We start from the raw sequence: 16,986 nt of genomic DNA, 5'->3' as shown, positions 1-16,986 counted from the left end.
TTACATTTTGGGGCAATTTTAAGTTGATTAAGATTTATGGAATCAACTTCATCACTTTTTAAAGCAAATGAAAGGCTCCATAGGGTTGCAGCTAAATATAAAATCAGAGAGAAGAGAAGAACTAATGCGCAAGCAAGGCAGAGCCTTTTTTCTCTGTGACAAACCCCAAACCCACTTGTCAACTTGCAAACATGGTCAGACAGTTCACACGACAATGCCGTACAGAATTATTTTATCAAAGGAGTATGTGTATCTTTTTTATAAGGAAAATGAGAGGTGGGAAAAACAGATTTGTTTATTTTACATGACACAGACATGTCCAGAGGCCATGTTGTACAGTCATTTATATTTTAAAAAAGTAAACACAAGTATATCGAGGCTCAGAGAAAATGGGAAAGAGTTAAAGCTGCAAAATGGGCTCTACCTGCAATCTTTTTTCCCCACTGAAAACGAAACAGTGTGGTGCTGAGGCCTTCTGTGCCAGATGCAAGCACGGCCAGTCTGGTTTAGAAAGGACACATCCATAGTGGCTTAGGGATGGCTGATTCCCGTTTCTACTAAGCAAGGACTCTATTTGGAAATGGTGGTACTAGGCCGCTAGAATACTTCCCTGTACTTCAGTGTAACTGAACTGCATACGCACAAGGAGAAAGCCTCCTGGTCAGCAATTGTAAAATTCAGTCCTGGGGGTAGCCAGGGGGCTCAGTCAGTCAAGAGGCGGGCTCTGGATTTCAGCTCAGGGATTGAGCCCTGCTTGGGGAATCTGCGCTCAGTGGGGAGTCTCTCTCCCCTTCTCCCTCAGCTCTTTGCCTCCCCCCCAAACTTTTAAGTAAATAAATCTTTCAAAAAGAAGATAAGATTCAGTTCTAGAAAGGAGAATGGTACCTTAGGAGCAGAGTCCGCATCTCAGTCTGCTGCTAAGTTTCTGATCTGTCATCCCCAAGAGGAGACAAGGGCCCTGGGGGACAGGGCACCGAGGTGAAATGTTCTGTAAATACACAGGAGGATGGGGCCGGGTGACGGCTAAGCTGTCCTATTTTATAGAGGCTTTACTGACCTGAGCAAGCTCCTCCACTTCAGTCCCGGGCTTCATGTTAATTACTCAAACACTTAAAAACACCTTTGGAGCTTTCTCCCACTGTGCCAAACCACTGCTTTTAGATCAAAACCAAAAAGTGAACTGCAGAATGGAGGCTATTTTTAGAGTTGTAAAAAATAAGAATATATAATTTCGGTTTAGTTATTCTTATCGGCTGAAGATGAAAACATCCTCCTTGAGTTGGCAATAGAGAGTACTATCGCAGAGGACAAATCATTCACTTCTTATTCCAAGATGAACCAACCCACATTGCATGGAGCATGCGTATGAAAGGAAAGCTGTCTTCTAAGAACTTGGGAAGTGCTGTGTTCTCCTTCTCTACCTTGGAAACCCAAATGCAGGGTAGCCCTGTGTTGGTAAGGACACATGTTGAGGTAGCTTTCCTCCCCTGGCTTTTCCAAGTGTATTTGACTACAAGCACAGTCTGTTGACATTCCCCATGTTCACAAAACACAACTTGAGAACTCTGCTCACACATATCAAAGCAACCATGTAACTGACATATTTTTGTTCATCAGTTTGGGTGTGTGTCCTCTTCTTGCCTCTTAGTCAAAAATATGAAAATTAACACAAATACAAAATAATTTTCACCATAAATATTTAAAATAGTATAACATGTATGTAGAAGTTTACAAATATATAACATATATATAAACACACGTATATACATGTACGCATATAACTGTTTATATTTACTATGATTATTTATTATTATTTAGTGATAATTTATTATTATTAATTAGTGATTCAAATTTGTATTATTTTGTCCCTGTAAGAAAGGAATTTAAAGTATCATTAATGATGTATTTGCTTTTATTATTTTTAACGTATATCATTTCAAACACAGTATTATATTGCTATACATAGTACTGTATAAGAGCATTTGACCAAGTCCTCCTAGTAAGTAAATACATGTAAACCTAAATGAAGACGCAGACATGTGTTTACTAACTTGACTCTTTCTTAGACAAGCTGAGTGTTATTTCTTTCTTTCTTTGTTTTTTTTTTTTTTTTTTTTTCCAGTCTGAGTGTGGCTGGCACCCAGTGTTCCAGGCAGGAACATGGTGGTTTTCACGAATCTGTACATGACATTATGCTCCCAGCAGGTGCAGCTATGGTCATCAGGTGGCATGATTACTGACTCTTACAACAGTCTTGTATTTTGAGCTTCCAGGGGAGGACAATCTGGGGGCTTTTCAGTAACAGTCATTTCTCTTATTCACTGTGACCTTTGCCTTTACCAATGAGTAACAGGAGTACTTAAAGGCACTTATGCAGAAATATTCAAAGAATGTGAAAAATGTCTGACAAACTCTCCAAGTGGCAGCCATGACATAAATATAGAAATGTATTTTTCTGCATTTTGATTTTTTCCCAAAATGATTGCTTCACTTAATAAATATGTTTTCAAAATGAAAAGTATTTTCTTTGAGGACAAGACTAAGACCTTCACTTTTTCTTAGATAAATATATGTTGACAGGCATATTACTCAGCGTTAAATTGGAGGAGGATAACCACTATGAATAATGGGACAAGAGATTTATTATAGGAATTAAGTCCTATTCAGTTACGGGAAGAGCTGGAGAAGTGAGCATGTGAAAGAAGCTGAATAAAGAGGCATCCCAGACAAGGCCAGCATTCCTGGCCGGTTGTACCCCAGGGACCTGGGCAGGGAAGCCTTTGGGGATGCAGCCAAGTGGGGGGTCCTAGGCTCCCATGGGGTGAAAGAACTGGGCACAGAGGGAGCCTGGAAGAATGAGAACAATATGGAACCCACAGACACTGCTGCTTCTCTCGGTCATGAAATCCAAGCATGACAACTTTCAGAGGACAATGATTTGTTTGAATTCTACCTTCCAAATCTTTTGGAAAAGTTGCTGTTGGGCCAGCTTGAACCCAGAACTGCAAAGGGAAAGGGTTTCTGGGAATCACTATTTCCAGCTTCATCTGGCTGATGCTAGAAAAATCAGGCCTCTTGTCAATCATTCTTAATTACTTAAATTGTGTCTAGCCTGATGGTAGATGTGTCTTGTCAAAACAGTCTGTCATTCAACACGTAGTCACAAACTGTTTGATTGTGGACAAGTGTCTGGTCTCGCTGTGTGTTACACACTAAGGATGAAAAGAGAAAAGCAGTACCCTCACCTAAAACTTGTGAGGATTTTTAAGATCATATTGCGTATAAAGCACCTAGAACACAGTAAGTGGTCAGTAACTGTTTACTTTGTGCTGGGCACTGGAAACACAAAGGAAAAGGCAGGGTCTGTCCCCTTAAAAAGAAAAAAACCTTAACTAACAGTCCTGGAACCAAAGGATCATTTTGGTATAACTAAGTTGATGGGTTGTTTTGGTATCACTATACTTTTTTTTTTTTTTCAAGAAAGGGTAATGATTCAAGAGTACGTAGATTCAGTGTATTTCAACAGCTTTAAAACAGGAAGCACGACAGATTAGATCATTCTGCTGTGTATATGTTTCAAGAGATGTTATTAACCATCCATCATTGCTAACCATGAGAATTGCTCTTCAAAGATAAAATGTAGCACTTTATGGGTCTCTCCTAAATTCACATACATGACTCTTGATTTTTCCCTTTCTTCAAATCAAATAAAAAGGTCTTCTGTGAAATTTTATTTTTTTTTTAATTTTTTTTCCCCTCTCCTCAGGAAGAAGTTAGATAGCACAGAAGTCACCAGAGAGGAAATACATATATATTCTCGTTTCTTCTGTCCAGCAAAGCACCACCAAAAAAAAAAAAAAAAAAAAGTAACGCAAACAAACTAAAAACCACCCGTGAAAATGGAGACCATGGTACAGCTGTGCAATAATACCACCCCTGGATGTCTGACTTAAATACCAGCTGTGAGCACGGCATTTTATTCAGATGTGTAACCACTGCATCAATGTTTATAGATGTCCCCATTTCAGGAACCGGAACTGCCTTTCCCTTAGCTCCTCCTGCCTCAGATCCAGAAGACCCTTTCTGAGTTTCTGTTTCCCCACATCCCACAGGTAATCCATCAGCAAGTCCTGTTGAGGTTAACTTCCAAATGCACCCACGTCTGACCAGTTGTCAACATTCTCACTGACGTGGTCCAAGTCACACTACACCTTGCGAAAAATGCATGATTTTCTGACTGGTTTTAGTCAATGTGATTCTTCTTCCTCGGCCTCTTCCCCACACAGCCACCTCCATCTTTTGTAAATATAAATAAGATCCTATCACTCTCCTTTCCTCAAACTCTGTCCCTGGTATTCTCTCCACTTACTATAAAACCCAAAGTTCTTACCACCCTAATGAGAACCTATGTATGTCTTTATTATTTCAAACTTAGCTTCTACAATTCTACTCAGATACTTCCCTGTAGGAAACCTTGATTTTCCTATCATAAATGGGGCAGCTTTGCTCGCTTCAGAGTTGCTGAGTTTACTATACCCTCTGCCTAGAGCACTTCTTCCTCCACAATTTCACATAATGCTCCCCCTCTTGATTCTCTGTCCTTTGTCTTATCTGATATACCTGTCTGCTTTCTATCCAGTAACTTCTTTTTTTTTTTTTAAGATTTAATTTATTATTTATTTGACAGAGAGAGATCACAAGTAGGCAGAGAGGCAGACAGAGAGAGGGGGAAGTGGCTCCCTGCTGAACAGAGAGCCCAATGTGGGGCTCGATCTCAGGACCCTGGGACCATGACCCGAGCTGAAGGCAGAGGCTTTGACCCACTGAGCCACCCAGGTGCCCCATCCAGTAACTTCTGAAGTCCTTATACTATTGAGCTATTTTCAAAGTAACTGAGAAATTTTGAATTCTATTGTATATTTCATTTTTAATCTCTGGGGCTCTAGGATATAAACATCATGGGAAACAGTTATTTCTTTTCTTTTGCAATGGACCACCTTCTCTGCCTCCCTCCCCACCTCATGTCTCTGTCTCTCTCTCTCTCTCTACACACACACACACACACACACACACACACATGCATTCACTGAATGAGACATGTTTTACACAAATTCTCTAAGCATTCAATTTGAATAGGTATTTGGAATCATATTTGTCCTTGGAAGTATTAAAAACTAAATGAGAGTCTCATTTTGGCATCTGAAAAGAAACATGAAGCTATGATGAGAGACATTCCATTTACACTCACAAAACCTTGATTTAAAGGAAACTCTAAATGTCTGGGACACCTATTTGAGGGCAATTGCAATTTTCTTTCATTAGTTAATAACATGTGGTTCGCCATGTTTTGATTAATGAGACAGTAAACATTTTGTGCATTAATTAAAAGATAAGGCACAGTTTTTGCACCAGGGAAATTAAATCAGACCCACTATGAAGCAGTTCAGTCCTGGCAGAAAAGAGGAAATCATGCTTGTAAACAGTGCTGATTTTTAAGAGAATTTTGTAAGCATCAGATGTAATAGTCTGAAAATTAGTCATGTTCTTTTTTTTTTTTTTTAAAGATTTTATTTATTTATTTGACAGAGAGAGATCACAAGTAGACGGAAAGGCAGGCAGAGAGAGAGAGAGACGGAAGCAGGCTCCCTGCTGAGCTGAGAGCCCGACTCGGGACTCGATCCCAGGACCCTGAGATCATGACCTGAGCTGAAGGCAGCGGCTTAACCCACTGAGCCACCCAGGCGCCCCAATTAGTCATGTTCTAATGCTAACAGCATTAATAAGGTCCTCACTAATTTTTGAAGAGCTGGTTCAAAGAAGCGACGGTCTTCATCAGTATGGTCTCCATGTGATCACGTGACAAAAATGAAGTGAATATTTGTATATATTTTAATTCTAGATGGTGTAAGTTCTTTCGGGAAACAAATTGTTACCTTCATAAAATTTTTAAGTTCCTGTCTCTTGTTGCTCCTATCATAATCCTCCAATTGTCCTTTATAGCATTTTCTTTCTTCCCCTTTTTAAGACTTATTTATTTGAGAGAGAAAGAGCACAAGCAATGGGAACAGCAGAGGGAGAGAGAGAAGCAAAGTCCATGCTGAGAAGGAAGCCCGAGGGGGTCTCCATCCCAGTACCCGGGATCATGACCTGATCTGAAGGCAGTCTCTTCACCGAATGAGCCACCCAGGTACCCTTTTCTAGTACTTTCTTGTCTGTGTTGCTGTGTGTGAAAGATTGTGTTGAGTCGTGAATTGATGGCTACTCTGCCAGCTCAAGGGGGTGGGGGGAGGCAGTGCCATGTCTGATTCACTCATCATGTAACCCACAGGCACAGGGTGTGGTGCTTTGTTATATAACGAGTACTCACAGTTTTGTTGAAATACAAATTTATTTACTATATGGTTTCCAGCCATGGAAAACTGTACAAATGTGTATATATATATATATATATATATTAGTATTTGAAGATGGTATTTGTATAAAACTAGAATACATTTTGATGACTAATGGATGCAGATATATTTGCTATAGTTCTTTCTGAATATTCTTTTTTTTTTTAAATTTTACTTACTTATTTCATAAAGATCACAAATAGGCAGAAAGGCAGGCAGAGAAAGAGGCGGGGCGGGGGGTGGGGAGCAGGCTCCCCACTGAGCAGAGAGCCCAATATGGGGCTCCATCCCAGGACCCTGAGATCATGACCTGAGCTGAATGCAGAGGCTTAACCCACTGTGCCACCGAGGCACCCCTCTTTCTGAATATTCTTAAGCCTAAACTGTATAAGTCCCGAGTTATATCCTGAAATCAATTCATTACTGGTTAAGCTTTGTAAAAATCCGTTTAAAAAACACAGGAGGTCAAGACTGCTTCCCATTAGTCCTGTAAGTTGACACCAGCCTCCAGAGAGCTCCAGGCGATGCTCAGTGATGTACACAGGGCACTGGAATACCAGTCAGGAGTTGTGTCTAGCCCCAGTTTGCAGCTAATCACCTGTGACTTAGCCTGCCTGGGCAGCAGCAAATCATATTTTTAAAAAGTAAGGAGATTAGTTCCCATAAGTTATATTAAAAGCCTCTTCCATCTCTAAACTTCTCTGAGATCAGACCAGGCTTTAGCCTTCTCAGGCTGTTATAACCAAGAAAATATAAAAAGCAATGGGGGGCTTAAGAAGCAAACATTTGTTCCTCCCAGCTCCTGAGGTTAAGCCCAAGATTAAGGCAACCACTGCTCAATTTGCTGTCTAGTAAGGGCTCCCTTCCTGGCTCATAGGAGGCCACCGTCATCTGTTCAACTGTCCACTCATGGCCAAGAAAGGACTAGATGGCTTCCTGGGTTTTTTTCTTTTTGAAGGACTTATCCCATTCACCAGGGCTCTCCCTTTTTGACCTAATCACCTCCCGAAGGCCCCACCTCCCAATACGGTCACTGGGTGTTAGGTTTAAGTTTTAGAGGTACACAAACTTCCAGTCCATAACAGAGCTGTTGATCAATTTCATTGTAGTGTCTTGCAATATAATAAGAATTTAATTCAATTTCTTATACGCATTATGAGTCTGACCAAACTGTATTGTGTGGAAAAAATACTGAATTGTATAACTAATTCAAAATAGTTTAAAACACAGCAATTAAAAACATATGCTTTAAAATGGTGCATGATCCATCAATGTGCAGTGCAATATAGTTTCTCAAAAAATGCACACACGTATCTGTACCATTCTCACTCAGATTAAGAAACAGGACATGACTAAGATTCTAGAGGCTGCCTTTCATATCCACTCATTACCCAACGCATACCCAACTTAATTTTCTAAATTCTGTCACCTTACGTAAGGTGTGATAATGTTTGAGCATTATGTACATTTAATCACATGATACTCTACTCTATTTGAATTCTTTCAGGCACTCCTACATTTATGAATTTCTTCCCAGTAAGCATTCAGCTCTCGTTCATCCACTTTTATTGCTGGGTGGGATTCAATGATAGGAATATACCACAATTGATTTTCTCTGATCTGCAGTTAATGAACATTTGGGTTGTTTCCTTGTTTGGCCATTAGAGAGTAGTCTGTTTCGGATCTTCTCCCCCAATGTGCCCTGGGGCACTCGTGAAAACACTTCTCTTGGGAATACACTTGCAAATGGAATGGTCTGGTCATATGGCTGGTAGATGCTAACACTCACTTTTAACGATATCAATTTATAGCCTCACCATTATTTTCTAAAAATTCTGGCTACCACACATTTTCTGCAACACATGGGATGGTCTTTTATTCACCGGTATGAATGTTCATGGTGATGATTCTTATCAATACTAAAAGAAGCAAATCTTGAATGTACAGTTCAGTGCCTTTTTACCCATCTCTAGCAGCCGAGACCCAGATCAAGACCAGAACATTTTCATCAAACATTCCTTGGGACCCCTTATGCAATGTAGTACCCTACTCTATATTCTCACCCCCTATCCCACCTCCAAGTAAACACCTCTGAGCCCTGCCCTGGAGGAGCGCCTCTCTTCCTGGCTTTCTTTACACCATTTGCAAGACTGATCTCCCAAATTTCCATGCGTATCTTAAAAATCACCTTATTTAGATATGACTGCCAGACAAGAAACAGGGGATTTAAAATGTGTCATTTTACGAACTGTAACATCCATGTGCCCCATAAAATCATGACTTGAATCAAGAAAGGGAATATCCCCAGCCCACCCAAGACCCCTGCTGTCTCTCTCCATGTCCTCTCTCCAGAGGGGACCGCTACCCCATCTGTGGTCACTATCGATCAATTGATTGACCTATATTCTCTAGAGTTTTTTTTTTTTTTTAAAGATTTTATTTATTTATTTGACAGAGAGAGATCACAAGTAGACAGAGAGGCAGGCAGAGAGAGAGAGAGAGAGGGAAGCAGGCTCCCTGCCGAGCAGAGAGCCCGATGCGGGACTCGATCCCAGGACCCCGAGATCATGACCTGAGCCGAAGGCAGTGGCTTAACCCACTGAGCCACCCAGGCGCCCCTATTCTCTAGAGTTTTATAGGAGCGGAATCATCCAGAATTTACTCTTTAGTGTGACTTCTTTCACAGGGTCATTATCTGGAGAGGACTTACGCATGTAGTTGTATTGACAGCTCCTTTGTTTTTTTGGCTGAATAACATTTCATTATTTGGTTGTTTGACTTGGACTTCTTAGATGCACAGAACAGTTAACATGATAAAAGGCATTGCCAACTCCTCAGCATTGTTCAAGGATACTTCCTGCAAGGCTGGACACAGTCTCTATTCACCCTCTTCAGTAGGAGGATTATCAGGAGAGGGGCTCCTGGGTGGCTCAGCCGGTTAAGCATCTGCCTTCAGCTCAGGTTGTCCAGGGTCCTGGGATTGAGTCCCACATCCCTGCTCCTGGGAGCCTGCTTCTCCCTCTCCTCCCTGCTTGTGCTCTCTCTCAGTATCTCTGTCTCTTTCTCTCAAATATATAAATACAAAATTAAAAAAAAAATGGTTTACCAGTAGCCACAAGTGGCTAACACTTGAATGGTTAATGCAACTGGGGGACTGAATTTTAAGAGTCTTTAATTAACATTAGTATAAATTTAAATAGTCATAGATGTTATTGGTTGCCATGCTGTGCAATGCAGGATAGACTATTCAGTATTTCTCAAATTTCCTTGATATATATGTATGTCTACGTATGTTTTGTGTAATTGTTATCCCAGAGAAGAATGAGGAAAGGCAAGAGCAACACACATTAGAAGTTTTAGGAATCCATGCATATTAATTGCCATCTGACCACAGTACAGTAATTTTTGTCCAGTAATCTGTATAGCCTTTATCTTACTTGATGTATTGTTATCAACTGCACATATGTGGACATTCCTGGTACTCTGTATATCCTTTCTTTACTTCCATAAAAGTGCCTGTATTGCCTCTCCTCTTAACTATCTTTTTTTAAATTATTTTTTTAAAGATTTTAAATATTTATTTCAGAAAGAGAGAGAGAATGAGAGACAAAGAGAGCATGAGAAGGGGGAGAGTCAGTGGAAGAAGCAGACTTCCTGCCAAGCAGGGAGCCTGATGTGGGACTTGATCCCAGGACTCCAGGATCATGACCGAAGCCGAAGGCAGTCACTTTACCAACTGAGCCACCAGGTGCCCTCCTCTTAACTATCTAGTTTCTGGATACTTTGTACAGATTTTCCTTCCTTTGCCTCCTCTTTAAAATTATGAATCTTCCTCCACTTGCTTTCATTGGTTCTTTTTCGCACCCCTCTCTGGGCTACCACCTGAATTTTAATGGCTAAAATGATCAACTATATTCCACAGCTGCCCAATAAACATGCTCTGCTCTTGGTTCTGCCTGAAATTCCAGTGTCCCTCAGCTCCCACCTGCTTGGGAGAGTGTGGGCCATGAATGTTGCCCATCATTCTTCATCACCTGGATAACGTGGTGTTGCTAATCCAGGCTCTTCCTGGACCAGATTCTGAAAATGATCCATCCCTGGACATCCCTGTGCACAATGAAGTTTCAAAACTGTTTTGTCTTCTCTAGTTTTAGCTAAATTAGCACCATTAGAAGCCATACTACATGAGCTGGGCCAGGAAGCTAATGGTTCTGTTTTCTGAATCCAATGTGTATATTTACACTGAAATGAACTTTGCCTACATTACTGTATACTCCCTGTATCATATCATCCATCAGTTCTTCTTTTTTTTTTAAGATTTTATTTACTTATTTGACAGAGAGATTACAAGTAGGCAGAGCAGCAGGCAGAGAGAGAGAGAGAGGGAAGCAAGCTCCCTGCTGAGCAGAGAGCCCGATGTGGGGCTCGATCCTAGGACCCTGAGATCATGACTTGAGCCAAAGGCAGAGGCTTAACCCACTGAGCCACCCAGGCGCCCCATCCATCAGTTCTTAAAGCCTCATGTAGTCATCACAAAAACAGAAAGCCCATTTATTGAAATAGTATTATTTTAGCCTGACTTTTGGAATTGACTTTTGTATCTTTTTAAATGATGCCATCCTCTGTTTCTTCTCTTGCAGAAATGCCCCGGATGAAACACTAATTTACTGTATTTGGTTAAGTGCCATTTGATCACATTTGATTTATCTCCATGCAAATATGTAGAAATAAACTCGCTCAGCTGCTTCTATGTTCCTTAAATTAAGAGTTCAGCTCTGATGGGCAGGTGGGGTGTTACTGTAGAGATGTGCCTCTTTTCTTTTATTCCCATGACATTCTACATTTTTAAAATAAATCAGATTTTCATGTTATATGTCATTTTAGCATAGCTTGTGTTCTTTTCCAAGACCTACTTTAAAAAAAGTAACAGTCGGGCGCCTGGGTGGCTCAGTGGGTTAAGCCGCTGCCTTCGGCTCAGGTCATGATCTCAGGGTCCTGGGATCGAGTCCCGCATCGGGCTCTCTGCTCGGCAGTGAGCCTGCTTCCTCCTCTCTCTCTCTGCTTGCCTCTCTGTTTACTTGTGATCTCTCTCTATCAAATAAATAAATAAAATCTTAAAAAAAAAAAAGTAACAGTCACATAAACCTGATTTGTTGAGATGGCAAAATTGTTTCCAGCTGACATCCCTTGTCCTAGTTATTATAGTTTAGACCTCATATTGTTAAGTTATGGCCCAGGATCATCAGATATTTTTAATTTTCTTTTTTAAAATTTGATTACTACTTATACTTTCGGTTTCAATAATTTGATTACTACTTATACTTTCAATAATTTCAAAAATGTTGTCAATATCACATAATGAAAAAGAAGGATGAACTCGAAAGCCAAAGAGAGAAGAAACATCCAACTTAACTCGTTATTACACATTTTTTGGAGCCTTGGGATTGGCTAAACAGTTTGTCATTATTTAGACATTTGCTTTCCCCCTGCTTTTATACTGAAGTAAAGAGATGCATGGTTATTTCTTGCTCTGAAAGTTTCCAACCCTTTCTAAGTAATTCCTCCCAAATATTATCCAAATATTCATTTTAAATGATAACAAAGTCCTTGAGACTATGCAGAAAACACGTCCTATTAATTTATAATCTTCCCCTAGTACACATTTTCACATATAACACAAGCGGAAATCTGGCACATGCAATCAGCAGAGTATTTGGAAATGGGTTTGCACATAAGAGAAATGTGGCACCAATAACCACCAGCCAAGCCACTGCATTTCCTGTATCACAGTGGATTTTCACCAACTCCATTTTATCGCACCTTGTGTACTCGCATTCCCTCGCTAACAGGCAGTTTAGTGTTTATGCTCCATCCCAAGTGGTTGATTAGAGCTTATTATCGGCGGTCTGAAATAGCCATTATACCTGGGCTCCTAGCCATGCCATCTGCACTGGGGCGCATCGGAGTACTGCCTGATGGATAAGGTGTCCTTCATTGCCAGTTCCACCCTAATTATTCCTTGCTCACGCCCCCCAGTGCTCATTTTGTTCATTGGCTTTGTTCCCCAGGCTGCTGCTTAATAGCCTGCCCAACTCCCTGGCTGCAATTGCCAGCTCACTCCCAGTGATCCAGCTCCAACTGCCCATTCAGAGACAGGGCTGGACCCCATCCTCCTTGCCAGACTTAATCCTTGGACTCCAGAGAGGGAGGGTGTCTCCCAAGGGGCCTGGGGTGGACCTGAAGGAAGGCAGGGGTTGCATGACTCTGCTAGGCCCCAAAGCTGCCTCTTCCTTTGAACACTACTGACCTGGCTAAAATAGAAAATAAAAATATAAAATTCGGTCTTGAGGTCTTTTAGAAAAGTGAGACTCAGATTTCAAGAAAAGAAGGTAAGTTACCTCAGGATATGGGAAGGATCTAATAGCTGTGCATGATACCTGGGCAAGGCCCACCCAGTCCTTCTCTGCATTGTCCCTTCCAACGTGAAGGGCCTCTGAGGAGGGACAGCACAGTGTTCTGACTTATGTTGCTTCTCTTATTTTGTGAGAGGAGTTCTTGTACCTAATTTTTTTGTTTAACTTCTCTTAACAAGAGCCACAGTACTAGGTTTTTGGATACTTCATTATCTTTGACAAAGTTTTATGGTTATTTCCTTCCAGAGGGCTTGTGCCTTGAAGACTATTTCCCATATTAGTATCGCGTTATCTGCAAAGTATTGTAAGGGATCCTTTCCTGCTCCTCAGTAATCACTCATTTCCTCAATGGATGCTCTGCTGGATTGGCATGAGCTAGAGTCACTCTAGCACACAGTGCCAGGGCCACTCCCAGGAACCGGGCATGGGAAGCGTCCTTACCTTCATGGAGCTTCTGTTATAGAGAGAGAGGCTAAAAACTTAAAAGTAAAGTGCAATATGATGCCAGTTAAGTATAAGAACTATGAAGAAAATATAACAGAGAAGAGGGTGAAGGACAAAAAACAAAACAAATGAAACAAAACCCCATGCTCACAGATACAGAGATCAGGTTGGTGGTTGACAGAGGCGGGTTTGGGGTGGGTGAAACAGGTGAAGGGGGTCCAGGGTGCAGACCTCCAGTCATAACACACTGGTCACTGGGCTATAATCTACAATGTGGGGACTATAGTTAAGGGTATCATACTGCGTATTTGAAAGTTGCTGAGAGGGTGGATCTTGAGGATCCTCGAGGAGAGAAAAAGAAAAACTATTTTAACTGTGTGATGGGTACTAATTAAATTTACTGTGGTTACCATTTCACAACAGATACAAATATGGAATCATGTACACTCCCAACTGCTCTAACATCAGATATCAATTATAACTCAATTAAAACACTACAAGTTTTAAGATAAACAAGCAGTGGAATGCCAGCTAAATATAAGAACTCTGAAGAAAACATAAGAGAGAAGAGGATGAAGGAGGGTCCTGTTGATGTAAATGCACAGAGTTTTTGAGTTCCGACACAGAAGGACTGAGGAAGTAAGCTACAGAGTATTCGGAGGAAGAACCCTCGCATGAATGGCAGGCAAACTCCCTGAGGCAGGAGCTTTCTAGGCATCCTGAAGAAACTTTGTAGAGGCCAGTATGACTGGTGCTAGATGAGACTTACAGGACCCAGGTGGGGGGGCGGGAAAGGAGACAGACCCTGTGCAGTCTTGCAGGACTAAATCAGAGATGTAGATTTTGGATCTAAAGGAAGCTGACTTCATAGAGCAAGAAAGCCATTCTTGTGACTGGCTTATAACCAAGAATATGCATTTGTCTCCTCTTGGATATTCAGCTCAAATTCTGCCATTTTCCATGTTTGAAAATCCACACGAGCTTAAAGACAGCTTTCCACGCCCACCCCCCACATGCAGATATGACATCTGACAAATGTGACCAGAGTGGACAAATGACTGAAGAGGACTTTTACTGTCTGAGCAGCAATAATGATCATAATGATCGCAGGACAACCCTTTCAGCTGGGCTGTTTCTCTGATGTCATTGAAATGATGAAGGTATGTCTCTGGTCCTTTGAACTCCTTAGGAGATACATTTGCTGAGCACAGAATTGGCATATCATTTTAAAATATAATCTTTGGAAATGGGGGTGGAAATGGTAACCTGTATATAGATTCACCTCTGAATGACTTTGTGGTGTAGTCAGTATCACAACACACATAGAAACAGTTACTTTATATGGCAAAGCACAACCAAGGTCCACAGGTAATGCCACAGAACGTCCAGATAATAAAGGTCAGAGGAATGGACTAAATAAATACTAAACAGATGAAAACTAAAAACAACAACAATATTGAGACATTTCAGCCAAACTGATCTGGAAAATTTTCAAAGATGAGGTGTCCTCTGTGTTGGAAATTAGGGGAAAGAGTAGGATAATAAAAAGTAGTTAACCATAACAGGAAGTAATTCATGTAAATGAAAAATCTAAATTCTAGTGGTAGGTCAGTTAAAACATCTGAAAACTGGGGAGTATTTAGCTTAGCGCACAGGAGAGAGAAAGATGGAAAAGTGAGCTGAAATCAGAAAAAGAGAGCATGGAATACCAGGGAAACATGCTTTTATCCTATAGACAGTGAAAAGTTTAAAGGTAGGAATTTGAACGGTTGCAGTGAATTTGGCAGGAACAGAATTACGGCAGTGATTCATGGAAGCACTTTTGGAGTTCTGAGTTGGAAGAATGGCATGAATTCAGAGGAGAGAAGAGTCCCCATGATACTACAGAGTCCATATAATTTGGCAACAAACTGGATTAGAATGAGAAAGGAGACCATTGCCACTCCACCACGTAATCATCCTCAGGATGAGGATAGTTGATATATTTAATAAAGAAAATGTGCATTGGAGAAAAATATGACTGCAGGGTAATACAGATATGATTATTTTGATGGTGCAGATACTGACCTGAAGATAGGACGCACATACCTCAAGGTTAGAAAGCTTAAGAAGATTCTAAATCCAATACTGGATCCCTACCTCAGAGCATACACAGAAATTAAGTTTAAATTAATCACAGACGTGGGGCACCTGGCTGGCTCTAGTCGGTGAAGCATCCGACTCTTGATCTCAGCGCAGGTGTTGATCTCAGGACCGTGAGTTCAAGCCTGGTGGTAGGCTCCATGCTGGGTATGGCGCTTACTTTAAAAAAAATTAACCACAGACTTAACTACAAGATTTTAAAACATAAAACTTTAGAGAAAATACAGGAATAAATCTTTATTTTAACTTTATTTTTGTGAAAGCTTAGGGGCTTCTTCCTTCTTTTCTAGCCATCTACTATGTCTTGGACTTGTGTTATAAATGCCTCAGGATACAGGTGCTTTTGAGTGACCCAATTTCCCAAAGAAACTCTGTCCTTACCTTTTCCTCCCAAGCCCTAGGCTGCCTCTTGTAGGTCTCGACTATAGTCATTCACCCAGGCAGCTGCACATTTTTCATTTGCCTTAATGATGTTTTCTGGAAATGCCCACAGCCTTCCCTCCTTGTGCAAGTTCCAAGATAGGTAAGACAGAGACAATCAGCTTGTGTCAGTCCTCAGGCCATCCTCCAGACAGGTTTGAATAGAACAGACAAACACAAATAATTACAAATCAAGTCTGCTCTGCTACCTCCAGAAGCGGGGAATGGGGGCTGCTGTGTTCAGCACCACCACTGGGCCAGGAGGGGTGAGATGGAGTAAGCAAAAACGCCACAAAGCTTTCCCACAAATTGTTAGTGCCTCTTTCTTAATTTATTGTTCACTTGGTTGCTGTAAACCTCTGCTTATTTCCAGTTCTGACAAATTGGTTCTGACAGCTTCTGCTTGCTTTGTGATGCTTCTGTGGAGGGATTGGAGTTCGAAGCTGCCCATACCACCATTTTTCTCCTGAGGTGTTTTGTGAAGAAATTTTTCTCAGACTTCACTGAAGCATTATATGCAATGTGGGACTGAGAACACACTTGAGCATGCTTTTCTGAAGGGCATTTATTCACCTTCCAGCAAAAATTTCAACCTTACTAATGCCAGTACGTTGGGAAATCTGGTCAAAAAGAGCAAAGACTGTGCAACTCTAACAAGAGGTCTGGGTAGCATGGAGCTCAGGTCCAAACCTATTTATATGGGAATTTACAGATTTCAGGGATGACTACAAGGCAAAAATAACCAGCCAGGCTACAAAATAGCTAAGACTTTGTGATTCACTGATAAATCGTGAATTTATAGCTGAGGAACCCAGAGTTTAACTTTGTGCAATTATGTAATTAAGACTCACTAGTTAGGGGCACCTGGGTGGTTCAGTGGGTTAAGTGTCTGCCTTTGGCTCAGGTCATGATGTAAGGGTCCTGGAATCAAGTTCTGAGTTGGGAACCTTGCTCAGTGGGGAGTCTGCTTCCCTCTCTCCCTCTGCTATTCCCCCTGCTTCTGCACGCTATCTCTCAATGTGTCAAATAAATAAATAAAAATTTTTAAAAAAGACTCACTAGGTATATAACAGTTAAAATTGTTAACCTTAAAACCTGACTGATTTTCACATTATCATCTGTCTATAAAATGAAGGTTTCATGGACATGTCCTACCTGTCTCCACCTTGCACTGA

This window comes from Lutra lutra, chromosome 14, assembly GCF_902655055.1.
Source record: "Lutra lutra chromosome 14, mLutLut1.2, whole genome shotgun sequence".
Classification (NCBI taxonomy): domain Eukaryota; kingdom Metazoa; phylum Chordata; class Mammalia; order Carnivora; family Mustelidae; genus Lutra; species Lutra lutra.
This window is presented reverse-complemented; position numbering follows the sequence as displayed.